Below are 11,946 nucleotides of genomic sequence, written 5' to 3' on the forward strand. Positions count from 1 at the left end.
GTGCTTGCCCCGACATGGCGACCCCCGAGGCAGGCGTGGGTGGGCAACTGGGTCCTGGGGCTGGGCTGTGGAGCGATGGTATCCCAGTCGGGAGTCTACTGTTCCAGCAGGGGTGGACACAGCAACTGGACCCCTGCAGATGGCTGATGTGCAGGCACCAAATGGCAGGGCACGGTGGCAGCAGGCAGGCAGGCAGCAGCAGATGGCACGTGGGAGGCTGCTCGGGGCACTGGGGGGCAGTGATTCGGCCTTCTGGGCAGGAGCGTGGTCTTCCGTGTGTTTTCGCGTGGCCAGCTTGATACAGAGTGATTTGGCACGTGAAAAATCTGCACGTCAGCGTGTAATTCGAGGAAAGGCCCTTAGCGCGTAAGCGCGTCTGCACGCATACGCATTTTCATTGGACAGAAGGCCCCTCCAGCGCAAGCGCCCCTGTGACGTGACGCGTACAGACGTGCATGGGCATTACAGCGCGCGTGAAAAACTGCACGTCCGCGTGTAATGCGCGTAATCGCGCGTGAAAAACTGCACGTCCGCGTGTAATGCGCGTAATCGCGCGTGAAAAACTGCACGTCCGCATGTGACGTGACGCGCGCGTGCATTTCCCTCAGCACGGGTTAAAGGTGAGCGGGCCCAGCAGTTCGCTGTACGTGCCTTTCGTGGAGACCGACGTGTGTTGCTGCTTCCAGTTGTTTCGCGCGCCATCTACTTCACAGCTCTCAAGGACGTATCTCTTCTTTTGGCGGGGGTATTGGCTACGCGTGTTTTTCTGCATCGCGCTAGTCAGACGGTGAGTCGCAAACCTTTTCCCACTGCGGGTGCCCCTGTGTATTGCACCCATTTTCGATGTCATCGTAGCCTGCGTGTCCCACGCGTACGCGTTATTCGTGTTACTGGGTGCCACCGCGTACTGCGGGAGGTTAAATCCACGCACGTAGGCTGCAGGGTTGCGTGCACGGTTTTACTGCAGTTTTGGGGTGCCTGAGCGTTGCGTGACCCGTCACCACATCACCGGGGTCACATACAGCCTTGCAGGTGCAGGGGGGCTGTTAACATCTTGCTTCCCACCCCCTTCACCCCAATTGCCCAGGTCAATTGTGCTGTACACCTCCCATTGGCACCACTCCATCTGTGCCAGCACTATTACATCTGTGCCATGGTTGGTCCATGCAGCTTATGGTTCCTGCTACTTCTGCCTCTGCTCTACACCAGTAGATGGCAGTTAAGCTTTGCTGGGCCTGGGCCTGCACGTGTCTCTCTGCAGCTTGTGGTTCCTGCTATGTCTGCCTCTGCTCTACACCAGTGGCTGGCAGTTCAGCTTTGCTGGGTCAGGCCCTGCACTTTCTGCACTGACGCTTGCGGTTCCTGCTATTACTGCCTCTGCTCTACACCAGTGGCTGGCAGCTGAGATTTCCTGGGTCTGGCGCTGCACTTGTCTCACTGCAGCTCATGGTTCCTGCTACTTCTGCCTCTGCTCTACACCAGTAGATGGCAGTTCAGCTTTGCTGGGCCTGGGCCTGCACGTGTCTCTCTGCAGCTTGTGGTTCCTGCTATGTCTGCCTCTGCTCTTCACCAGTGGCTGGCAGTTCAGCTTTGCTGGGCCTGGGCCTGCATGTGTCTCACTGCAGCGTATGGTTCCTGCTATGTCTGCCTCTGCTCTACACCAGTGGCTGGCAGTTCAGCTTTGCTGGGCCTGGGCCTGCATGTGTCTCACTGCAGCGTATGGTTCCTGCTATGTCTGCCTCTGCTCTACACCAGTGGCTGACAGTTCAGCTTTGCTTGGTCAGGCCCTGCACTTTCTGCACTGCAGCTTGTGGTTTCTGCTACTTCTGCCTCTGCTCTACACCAGTAGATGGCAGTTCAGCTTTGCTGGGCCTGGGCCTGCATGTGTCTCACTGCAGCGTATGGTTCTTGCTATGTCTGCCTCTGCTCTACACCAGTGGCTGGCAGTTCAGCTTTGCTGGGCCTGGGCCTGCATGTGTCTCACTGCAGCGTATGGTTCCTGCTATGTCTGCCTCTGCTCTACACCAGTGGCTGGCAGTTCAGCTTTGCTGGGTCAGGCCCTGCACTTTCTGCACTGCAGCTTGTGGTTTCTGCTACTTCTGCCTCTGCTCTACACCAGTGGCTTGCAGTTCAGCTTTGCTGGGCCTGGGCCTGCATGTGTCTCACTGCAGCGTATGGTTCCTGCTATGTCTGCCTCTGCTCTACACCAGTGGCTGGCAGTTCAGCTTTGCTGGGTCAGGCCCTGCACTTTCTGCACTGACGCTTGCGGTTCCTGCTATTACTGCCTCTGCTCTAAACCAGTGGCTGGCAGTTCAGCTTTGCTGGGCCTGGGCCTGCACTTGTCTCACTGCAGCTTATGGTTCCTGCTACTTCTGCCTCTGCTCTACACCAGTAGATGGCAGTTCAGCTTTGCTGGGCCTGGGCCTGCACGTGTCTCTCTGCAGCTTGTGGTTCCTGCTATGTCTGCCTCTGCTCTACACCAGTGGCTGGCAGTTCAGCTTTGCTGGGCCTGGGCCTGCACTTGTCTCACTGCAGCTTATGGTTCCTGCTACTTCTGCCTCTGCTCTACACCAGTAGATGGCAGTTAAGCTTTGCTGGGCCTGGGCCTGCACGTGTCTCTCTGCAGCTTGTGGTTCCTGCTATGTCTGCCTCTGCTCTACACCAGTGGCTGGCAGTTCAGCTTTGCTGGGTCAGGCCCTGCACTTTCTGCACTGCAGATTGTGGTTCCTGCTACTTCTGCCTCTGCTCTACACCAGTGGCTGGCATTCAACTTTGCTGGGTCAGGCCCTGCACTTTCTGCACTGCAGCTTGTGGTTCCTGCTACTTCTGCCTCTGCTCTACATCAGTGGCTTGCAGTTCAGCTTTGCTGGGCCTGGGCCTGCATGTGTCTCACTGCAGCGTATGGTTCCTGCTATGTCTGCCTCTGCTCTACACCAGTGGCTGGCAGTTCAGCTTTGCTGGGTCAGGCCCTGCACTTTCTGCACTGCAGATTGTGGTACCTGCTACTTCTGCCTCTGCTCTACACCAGTGGCTGGCAGTTCAGCTTTGCTGGGCCTGGGCCTGCACGTGTCTCTCTGCAGCTTGTCGTTCCTGCTATGTCTGCCTCTGCTCTACACCAGTGGCTGGCAGTTCAGCTTTGCTGGGTCAGGCCCTGCACTTTCTGCACTGACGCTTGCGGTTCCTGCTATTACTGCCTCTGCTCTAAATCAGTGGCTGGCAGTTCAGCTTTGCTGGGCCTGGGCCTGCACGTGTCTCTCTGCAGCTTGTGGTTCCTGGTATGTCTGCCTCTGCTCTACACCAGTGGCTGGCAGTTCAGCTTTGCTGGGCCTTGGCCTGCACTTGTATCACTGCAGCTTATGGTTCCTGCTACTTCTGCCTCTGCTCTACACCAGTAGATGGCAGTTCAGCTTTGCTGGGCCTGGGCCTGCATGTGTCTCACTGCAGCGTATGGTTCCTGCTATGTCTGCCTCTGCTCTACACCAGTGGCTGGCAGTTCAGCTTTGCTGGGCCTGGGCCTGCATGTGTCTCACTGCAGCGTATGGTTCCTGCTATGTCTGCCTCTGCTCTACACCAGTGGCTGGCAGTTCAGCTTTGCTGGGTCAGGCCCTGCACTTTCTGCACTGCAGCTTGTGGTTTCTGCTACTTCTGCCTCTGCTCTACACCAGTGGCTTGCAGTTCAGCTTTGCTGGGCCTGGGCCTGCATGTGTCCCACTGCAGCGTATGGTTCCTGCTATGTCTGCCTCTGCTCTACACCAGTGGCTGGCAGTTCAGCGTTGCTGGGTCATGCCCTGCACTTTCTGCACTGACGCTTGCGGTTCCTGCTATTACTGCCTCTGCTCTAAACCAGTGGCTGGCAGTTCAGCTTTGCTGGGCCTGGGCCTGCACTTGTCTCACTGCAGCTTATGGTTCCTGCTACTTCTGCCCCTGCTCTACACCAGTAGATGGCAGTTAAGCTTTGCTGGGCCTGGGCCTGCACGTGTCTCTCTGCAGCTTGTGGTTCCTGCTATGTCTGCCTCTGCTCTACACCAGTAGATGGCAGTTAAGCTTTGCTGGGCCTGGGCCTGCACGTGTCTCTCTGCAGCTTGTGGTTCCTGATATGTCTGCCTCTGCTCTACACCAGTGGCTGGCAGTTCAGTTTTGCTGGGCCTGGGCCTGCACTTGTCTCACTGCAGCTTATGGTTCCTGCTACTTCTGCCTCTGCTCTACACCAGTAGATGGCAGTTAAGCTTTGCTGGGCCTGGGCCTGCACGTGTCTCTCTGCAGCTTGTGGTTCCTGCTATGTCTGCCTCTGCTCTACACCAGTGGCTGGCAGTTCAGCTTTGCTGGGTCAGGCCCTGCACTTTCTGCACTGACGCTTGCGGTTCCTGCTATTACTGCCTCTGCTCTACACCAGTGGCTGGCAGCTGAGATTTCCTGGGTCTGGCGCTGCACTTGTCTCACTGCAGCTCATGGTTCCTGCTACTTCTGCCTCTGCTCTACACCAGTAGATGGCAGTTCAGCTTTGCTGGGCCTGGGCCTGCACGTGTCTCTCTGCAGCTTGTGGTTCCTGCTATGTCTGCATCTGCTCTTCACCAGTGGCTGGCAGTTCAGCTTTGCTGGGCCTGGGCCTGCATGTGTCTCACTGCAGCGTATGGTTCCTGCTATGTCTGCCTCTGCTCTACACCAGTGGCTGGCAGTTCAGCTTTTCTGGGCCTGGGCCTGCATGTGTCTCACTGCAGCGTATGGTTCCTGCTATGTCTGCCTCTGCTCTACACCAGTGGCTGGCAGTTCAGCTTTGCTGGGTCAGGCCCTGCACTTTCTGCACTGCAGCTTGTGGTTTCTGCTACTTCTGCCTCTGCTCTACACCAGTAGATGGCAGTTCAGCTTTGCTGGGCCTGGGCCTGCATGTGTCTCACTGCAGCGTATGGTTCCTGCTATGTCTGCCTCTGCTCTACACCAGTGGCTGGCAGTTCAGCTTTGCTGGGCCTGGGCCTGCATGTGTCTCACTGCAGCGTATGGTTCCTGCTATGTCTGCCTCTGCTCTACACCAGTGGCTGGCAGTTCAGCTTTGCTGGGTCAGGCCCTGCACTTTCTGCACTGCAGCTTGTGGTTTCTGCTACTTCTGCCTCTGCTCTACACCAGTGGCTTGCAGTTCAGCTTTGCTGGGCCTGGGCCTGCATGTGTCTCACTGCAGCGTATGGTTCCTGCTATGTCTGCCTCTGCTCTACACCAGTGGCTGGCAGTTCAGCTTTGCTGGGTCAGGCCCTGCACTTTCTGCACTGACGCTTGCGGTTCCTGCTATTACTGCCTCTGCTCTAAACCAGTGGCTGGCAGTTCAGCTTTGCTGGGCCTGGGCCTGCACTTGTCTCACTGCAGCTTATGGTTCCTGCTACTTCTGCCTCTGCTCTACACCAGTAGATGGCAGTTCAGCTTTGCTGGGCCTGGGCCTGCACGTGTCTCTCTGCAGCTTGTGGTTCCTGCTATGTCTGCCTCTGCTCTACACCAGTGGCTGGCAGTTCAGCTTTGCTGGGCCTGGGCCTGCACTTGTCTCACTGCAGCTTATGGTTCCTGCTACTTCTGCCTCTGCTCTACACCAGTAGATGGCAGTTAAGCTTTGCTGGGCCTGGGCCTGCACGTGTCTCTCTGCAGCTTGTGGTTCCTGCTATGTCTGCCTCTGCTCTACTCCAGTGGCTGGCAGTTCAGCTTTGCTGGGTCAGGCCCTGCACTTTCTGCACTGCAGATTGTGGTTCCTGCTACTTCTGCCTCTGCTCTACACCAGTGGCTGGCAGTTCAGCTTTGCTGGGCCTGGGCCTGCACGTGTCTCTCTGCAGCTTGTCGTTCCTGCTATGTCTGCCTCTGCTCTACACCAGTGGCTGGCAGTTCAGCTTTGCTGGGTCAGGCCCTGCACTTTCTGCACTGACGCTTGCGGTTCCTGCTATTACTGCCTCTACTCTAAACCAGTGGCTGGCATTCAGCTTTGCTGGGTCAGGCCCTGCACTTTCTGCACTGCAGCTTGTGGTTCCTGCTACTTCTGCCTCTGCTCTACACCAGTGGCTTGCAGTTCAGCTTTGCTGGGCCTGGGCCTGCATGTGTCTCACTGCAGCGTATGGTTCCTGCTATGTCTGCCTCTGCTCTACACCAGTGGCTGGCAGTTCAGCTTTGCTGGGTCAGGCCCTGCACTTTCTGCACTGCAGATTGTGGTACCTGCTACTTCTGCCTCTGATCTACACAAGTGGCTGGCAGTTCAGCTTTGCTGGGCCTGGGCCTGCACGTGTCTCTCTGCAGCTTGTCGTTCCTGCTATGTCTGCCTCTGCTCTACACCAGTGGCTGGCAGTTCAGCTTTGCTGGGTCAGGCCCTGCACTTTCTGCACTGACGCGTGCGGTTCCTGCTATTACTGCCTCTACTCTAAACCAGTGGCTGGCAGTTCAGCTTTGTTGGGCCTGGGCCTGCATGTGTCTCTCTGCAGCTTGTGGTTCCTGCTATGTCTGCCTCTGCTCTACACCAGTGGCTGGCAGTTCAGCTTTGCTGGGTCGGGACCTGCACTTTCTGCACTGATGCTTGCGGTTCCTGCTATTACTGCCTCTGCTCTAAATCAGTGGCTGGCAGTTCAGCTTTGCTGGGCCTGGGCCTGCACGTGTCTCTCTGCAGCTTGTGGTTCCTGCTATGTCTGCCTCTGCTCTACACCAGTGGCTGGCAGTTCAGCTTTGCTGGGCCTTGGCCTGCACTTGTATCACTGCAGCTTATGGTTCCTGCTACTTCTGCCTCTGCTCTACACCAGTAGATGGCAGTTCAGCTTTGCTGGGCCTGGGCTAGCATGTGTCTCACTGCAGCGTATGGTTCCTGCTATGTCTGCCTCTGCTCTACACCAGTGGCTGGCAGTTCAGCTTTGCTGGGCCTGGGCCTGCATGTGTCTCACTGCAGCGTATGGTTCCTGCTATGTCTGCCTCTGCTCTACACCAGTGGCTGGCAGTTCAGCTTTGCTGGGTCAGTCTCTGCACTTTCTGCACTGCAGCTTGTGGTTTCTGCTACTTCTGCCTCTGCTCTACACCAGTGGCTTGCAGTTCCGCTTTGCTGGGCCTGGGCCTGCATGTGTCTCACTGCAGCGTATGGTTCCTGCTATGTCTGCCTCTGCTCTACACCAGTGGCTGGCAGTTCAGCTTTGCTGGGTCAGGCCCTGCACTTTCTGCACTGACGCTTGCGGTTCCTGCTATTACTGCCTCTGCTCTAAACCAGTGGCTGGCAGTTCAGCTTTGCTGGGCCTGGGCCTGCACTTGTCTCACTGCAGCTTATGGTTCCTGCTACTTCTGCCTCTGCTCTACACCAGTAGATGGCAGTTAAGCTTTGCTGGGCCTGGGCCTGCACGTGTCTCTCTGCAGCTTGTGGTTCCTGCTATGTCTGCCTCTGCTCTACACCAGTGGCTGGCAGTTCAGCTTTGCTGGGTCAGGCCCTGCACTTTCTGCACTGACGCTTGCGGTTCCTGCTATTACTGCCTCTGCTCTACACCAGTGGCTGGCAGCTGAGATTTCCTGGGTCTGGCGCTGCACTTGTCTCACTGCAGCTCATGGTTCCTGCTACTTCTGCCTCTGCTCTACACCAGTAGATGGCAGTTCAGCTTTGCTGGGCCTGGGCCTGCACGTGTCTCTCTGCAGCTTGTGGTTCCTGCTATGTCTGCCTCTGCTCTTCACCAGTGGCTGGCAGTTCAGCTTTGCTGGGCCTGGGCCTGCATGTGTCTCACTGCAGCGTATGGTTCCTGCTATGTCTGCCTCTGCTCTACACCAGTGGCTGGCAGTTCAGCTTTGCTGGGCCTGGGCCTGCATGTGTCTCACTGCAGCGTATGGTTCCTGCTATGTCTGCCTCTGCTCTACACCAGTGGCTGACAGTTCAGCTTTGCTGGGTCAGGCCCTGCACTTTCTGCACTGCAGCTTGTGGTTTCTGCTACTTCTGCCTCTGCTCTACACCAGTAGATGGCAGTTCAGCTTTGCTGGGCCTGGGCCTGCATGTGTCTCACTGCAGCGTATGGTTCTTGCTATGTCTGCCTCTGCTCTACACCAGTGGCTGGCAGTTCAGCTTTGCTGGGCCTGGGCCTGCATGTGTCTCACTGCAGCGTATGGTTCCTGCTATGTCTGCCTCTGCTCTACACCAGTGGCTGGCAGTTCAGCTTTGCTGGGTCAGGCCCTGCACTTTCTGCACTGCAGCTTGTGGTTTCTGCTACTTCTGCCTCTGCTCTACACCAGTGGCTTGCAGTTCAGCTTTGCTGGGCCTGGGCCTGCATGTGTCTCACTGCAGCGTATGGTTCCTGCTATGTCTGCCTCTGCTCTACACCAGTGGCTGGCAGTTCAGCTTTGCTGGGTCAGGCCCTGCACTTTCTGCACTGACGCTTGCGGTTCCTGCTATTACTGCCTCTGCTCTAAACCAGTGGCTGGCAGTTCAGCTTTGCTGGGCCTGGGCCTGCACTTGTCTCACTGCAGCTTATGGTTCCTGCTACTTCTGCCTCTGCTCTACACCAGTAGATGGCAGTTCAGCTTTGCTGGGCCTGGGCCTGCACGTGTCTCTCTGCAGCTTGTGGTTCCTGCTATGTCTGCCTCTGCTCTACACCAGTGGCTGGCAGTTCAGCTTTGCTGGGCCTGGGCCTGCACTTGTCTCACTGCAGCTTATGGTTCCTGCTACTTCTGCCTCTGCTCTACACCAGTAGATGGCAGTTAAGCTTTGCTGGGCCTGGGCCTGCACGTGTCTCTCTGCAGCTTGTGGTTCCTGCTATGTCTGCCTCTGCTCTACACCAGTGGCTGGCAGTTCAGCTTTGCTGGGTCAGGCCCTGCACTTTCTGCACTGCAGATTGTGGTTCCTGCTACTTCTGCCTCTGCTCTACACCAGTGGCTGGCATTCAGCTTTGCTGGGTCAGGCCCTGCACTTTCTGCACTGCAGCTTGTGGTTCCTGCTACTTCTGCCTCTGCTCTACATCAGTGGCTTGCAGTTCAGCTTTGCTGGGCCTGGGCCTGCATGTGTCTCACTGCAGCGTATGGTTCCTGCTATGTCTGCCTCTGCTCTACACCAGTGGCTGGCAGTTCAGCTTTGCTGGGTCAGGCCCTGCACTTTCTGCACTGCAGATTGTGGTACCTGCTACTTCTGCCTCTGCTCTACACCAGTGGCTGGCAGTTCAGCTTTGCTGGGCCTGGGCCTGCACGTGTCTCTCTGCAGCTTGTCGTTCCTGCTATGTCTGCCTCTGCTCTACACCAGTGGCTGGCAGTTCAGCTTTGCTGGGTCAGGCCCTGCACTTTCTGCACTGACGCTTGCGGTTCCTGCTATTACTGCCTCTGCTCTAAATCAGTGGCTGGCAGTTCAGCTTTGCTGGGCCTGGGCCTGCACGTGTCTCTCTGCAGCTTGTGGTTCCTGCTATGTCTGCCTCTGCTCTACACCAGTGGCTGGCAGTTCAGCTTTGCTGGGCCTTGGCCTGCACTTGTATCACTGCAGCTTATGGTTCCTGCTACTTCTGCCTCTGCTCTACACCAGTAGATGGCAGTTCAGCTTTGCTGGGCCTGGGCCTGCATGTGTCTCACTGCAGCGTATGGTTCCTGCTATGTCTGCCTCTGCTCTACACCAGTGGCTGGCAGTTCAGCTTTGCTGGGCCTGGGCCTGCATGTGTCTCACTGCAGCGTATGGTTCCTGCTATGTCTGCCTCTGCTCTACACCAGTGGCTGGCAGTTCAGCTTTGCTGGGTCAGGCCCTGCACTTTCTGCACTGCAGCTTGTGGTTTCTGCTACTTCTGCCTCTGCTCTACACCAGTGGCTTGCAGTTCAGCTTTGCTGGGCCTGGGCCTGCATGTGTCCCACTGCAGCGTATGGTTCCTGCTATGTCTGCCTCTGCTCTACACCAGTGGCTGGCAGTTCAGCGTTGCTGGGTCAGGCCCTGCACTTTCTGCACTGACGCTTGCGGTTCCTGCTATTACTGCCTCTGCTCTAAACCAGTGGCTGGCAGTTCAGCTTTGCTGGGCCTGGGCCTGCACTTGTCTCACTGCAGCTTATGGTTCCTGCTACTTCTGCCCCTGCTCTACACCAGTAGATGGCAGTTAAGCTTTGCTGGGCCTGGGCCTGCACGTGTCTCTCTGCAGCTTGTGGTTCCTGCTATGTCTGCCTCTGCTCTACACCAGTAGATGGCAGTTAAGCTTTGCTGGGCCTGGGCCTGCACGTGTCTCTCTGCAGCTTGTGGTTCCTGATATGTCTGCCTCTGCTCTACACCAGTGGCTGGCAGTTCAGTTTTGCTGGGCCTGGGCCTGCACTTGTCTCACTGCAGCTTATGGTTCCTGCTACTTCTGCCTCTGCTCTACACCAGTAGATGGCAGTTAAGCTTTGCTGGGCCTGGGCCTGCACGTGTCTCTCTGCAGCTTGTGGTTCCTGCTATGTCTGCCTCTGCTCTACACCAGTGGCTGGCAGTTCAGCTTTGCTGGGTCAGGCCCTGCACTTTCTGCACTGACGCTTGCGGTTCCTGCTATTACTGCCTCTGCTCTACACCAGTGGCTGGCAGCTGAGATTTCCTGGGTCTGGCGCTGCACTTGTCTCACTGCAGCTCATGGTTCCTGCTACTTCTGCCTCTGCTCTACACCAGTAGATGGCAGTTCAGCTTTGCTGGGCCTGGGCCTGCACGTGTCTCTCTGCAGCTTGTGGTTCCTGCTATGTCTGCCTCTGCTCTTCACCAGTGGCTGGCAGTTCAGCTTTGCTGGGCCTGGGCCTGCATGTGTCTCACTGCAGCGTATGGTTCCTGCTATGTCTGCCTCTGCTCTACACCAGTGGCTGGCAGTTCAGCTTTTCTGGGCCTGGGCCTGCATGTGTCTCACTGCAGCGTATGGTTCCTGCTATGTCTGCCTCTGCTCTACACCAGTGGCTGGCAGTTCAGCTTTGCTGGGTCAGGTCCTGCACTTTCTGCACTGCAGCTTGTGGTTTCTGCTACTTCTGCCTCTGCTCTACACCAGTAGATGGCAGTTCAGCTTTGCTGGGCCTGGGCCTGCATGTGTCTCACTGCAGCGTATGGTTCCTGCTATGTCTGCCTCTGCTCTACACCAGTGGCTGGCAGTTCAGCTTTGCTGGGCCTGGGCCTGCATGTGTCTCACTGCAGCGTATGGTTCCTGCTATGTCTGCCTCTGCTCTACACCAGTGGCTGGCAGTTCAGCTTTGCTGGGTCAGGCCCTGCACTTTCTGCACTGCAGCTTGTGGTTTCTGCTACTTCTGCCTCTGCTCTACACCAGTGGCTTGCAGTTCAGCTTTGCTGGGCCTGGGCCTGCATGTGTCTCACTGCAGCGTATGGTTCCTGCTATGTCTGCCTCTGCTCTACACCAGTGGCTGGCAGTTCAGCTTTGCTGGGTCAGGCCCTGCACTTTCTGCACTGACGCTTGCGGTTCCTGCTATTACTGCCTCTGCTCTAAACCAGTGGCTGGCAGTTCAGCTTTGCTGGGCCTGGGCCTGCACTTGTCTCACTGCAGCTTATGGTTCCTGCTACTTCTGCCTCTGCTCTACACCAGTAGATGGCAGTTCAGCTTTGCTGGGCCTGGGCCTGCACGTGTCTCTCTGCAGCTTGTGGTTCCTGCTATGTCTGCCTCTGCTCTACACCAGTGGCTGGCAGTTCAGCTTTGCTGGGCCTGGGCCTGCACTTGTCTCACTGCAGCTTATGGTTCCTGCTACTTATGCCTCTGCTCTACACCAGTAGATGGCAGTTAAGCTTTGCTGGGCCTGGGCCTGCACGTGTCTCTCTGCAGCTTGTGGTTCCTGCTATGTCTGCCTCTGCTCTACTCCAGTGGCTGGCAGTTCAGCTTTGCTGGGTCAGGCCCTGCACTTTCTGCACTGCAGATTGTGGTTCCTGCTACTTCTGCCTCTGCTCTACACCAGTGGCTGGCAGTTCAGCTTTGCTGGGCCTGGGCCTGCACGTGTCTCTCTGCAGCTTGTGGTTCCTGCTATGTCTGCCTCTGCTCTACACCAGTG

The sequence above is a fragment of the Ambystoma mexicanum genome, chromosome 6q (assembly GCF_040938575.1).
Source record: "Ambystoma mexicanum isolate Mex_15411 chromosome 6q, UKY_AmexF1_1, whole genome shotgun sequence".
Taxonomy (NCBI): domain Eukaryota; kingdom Metazoa; phylum Chordata; class Amphibia; order Caudata; family Ambystomatidae; genus Ambystoma; species Ambystoma mexicanum.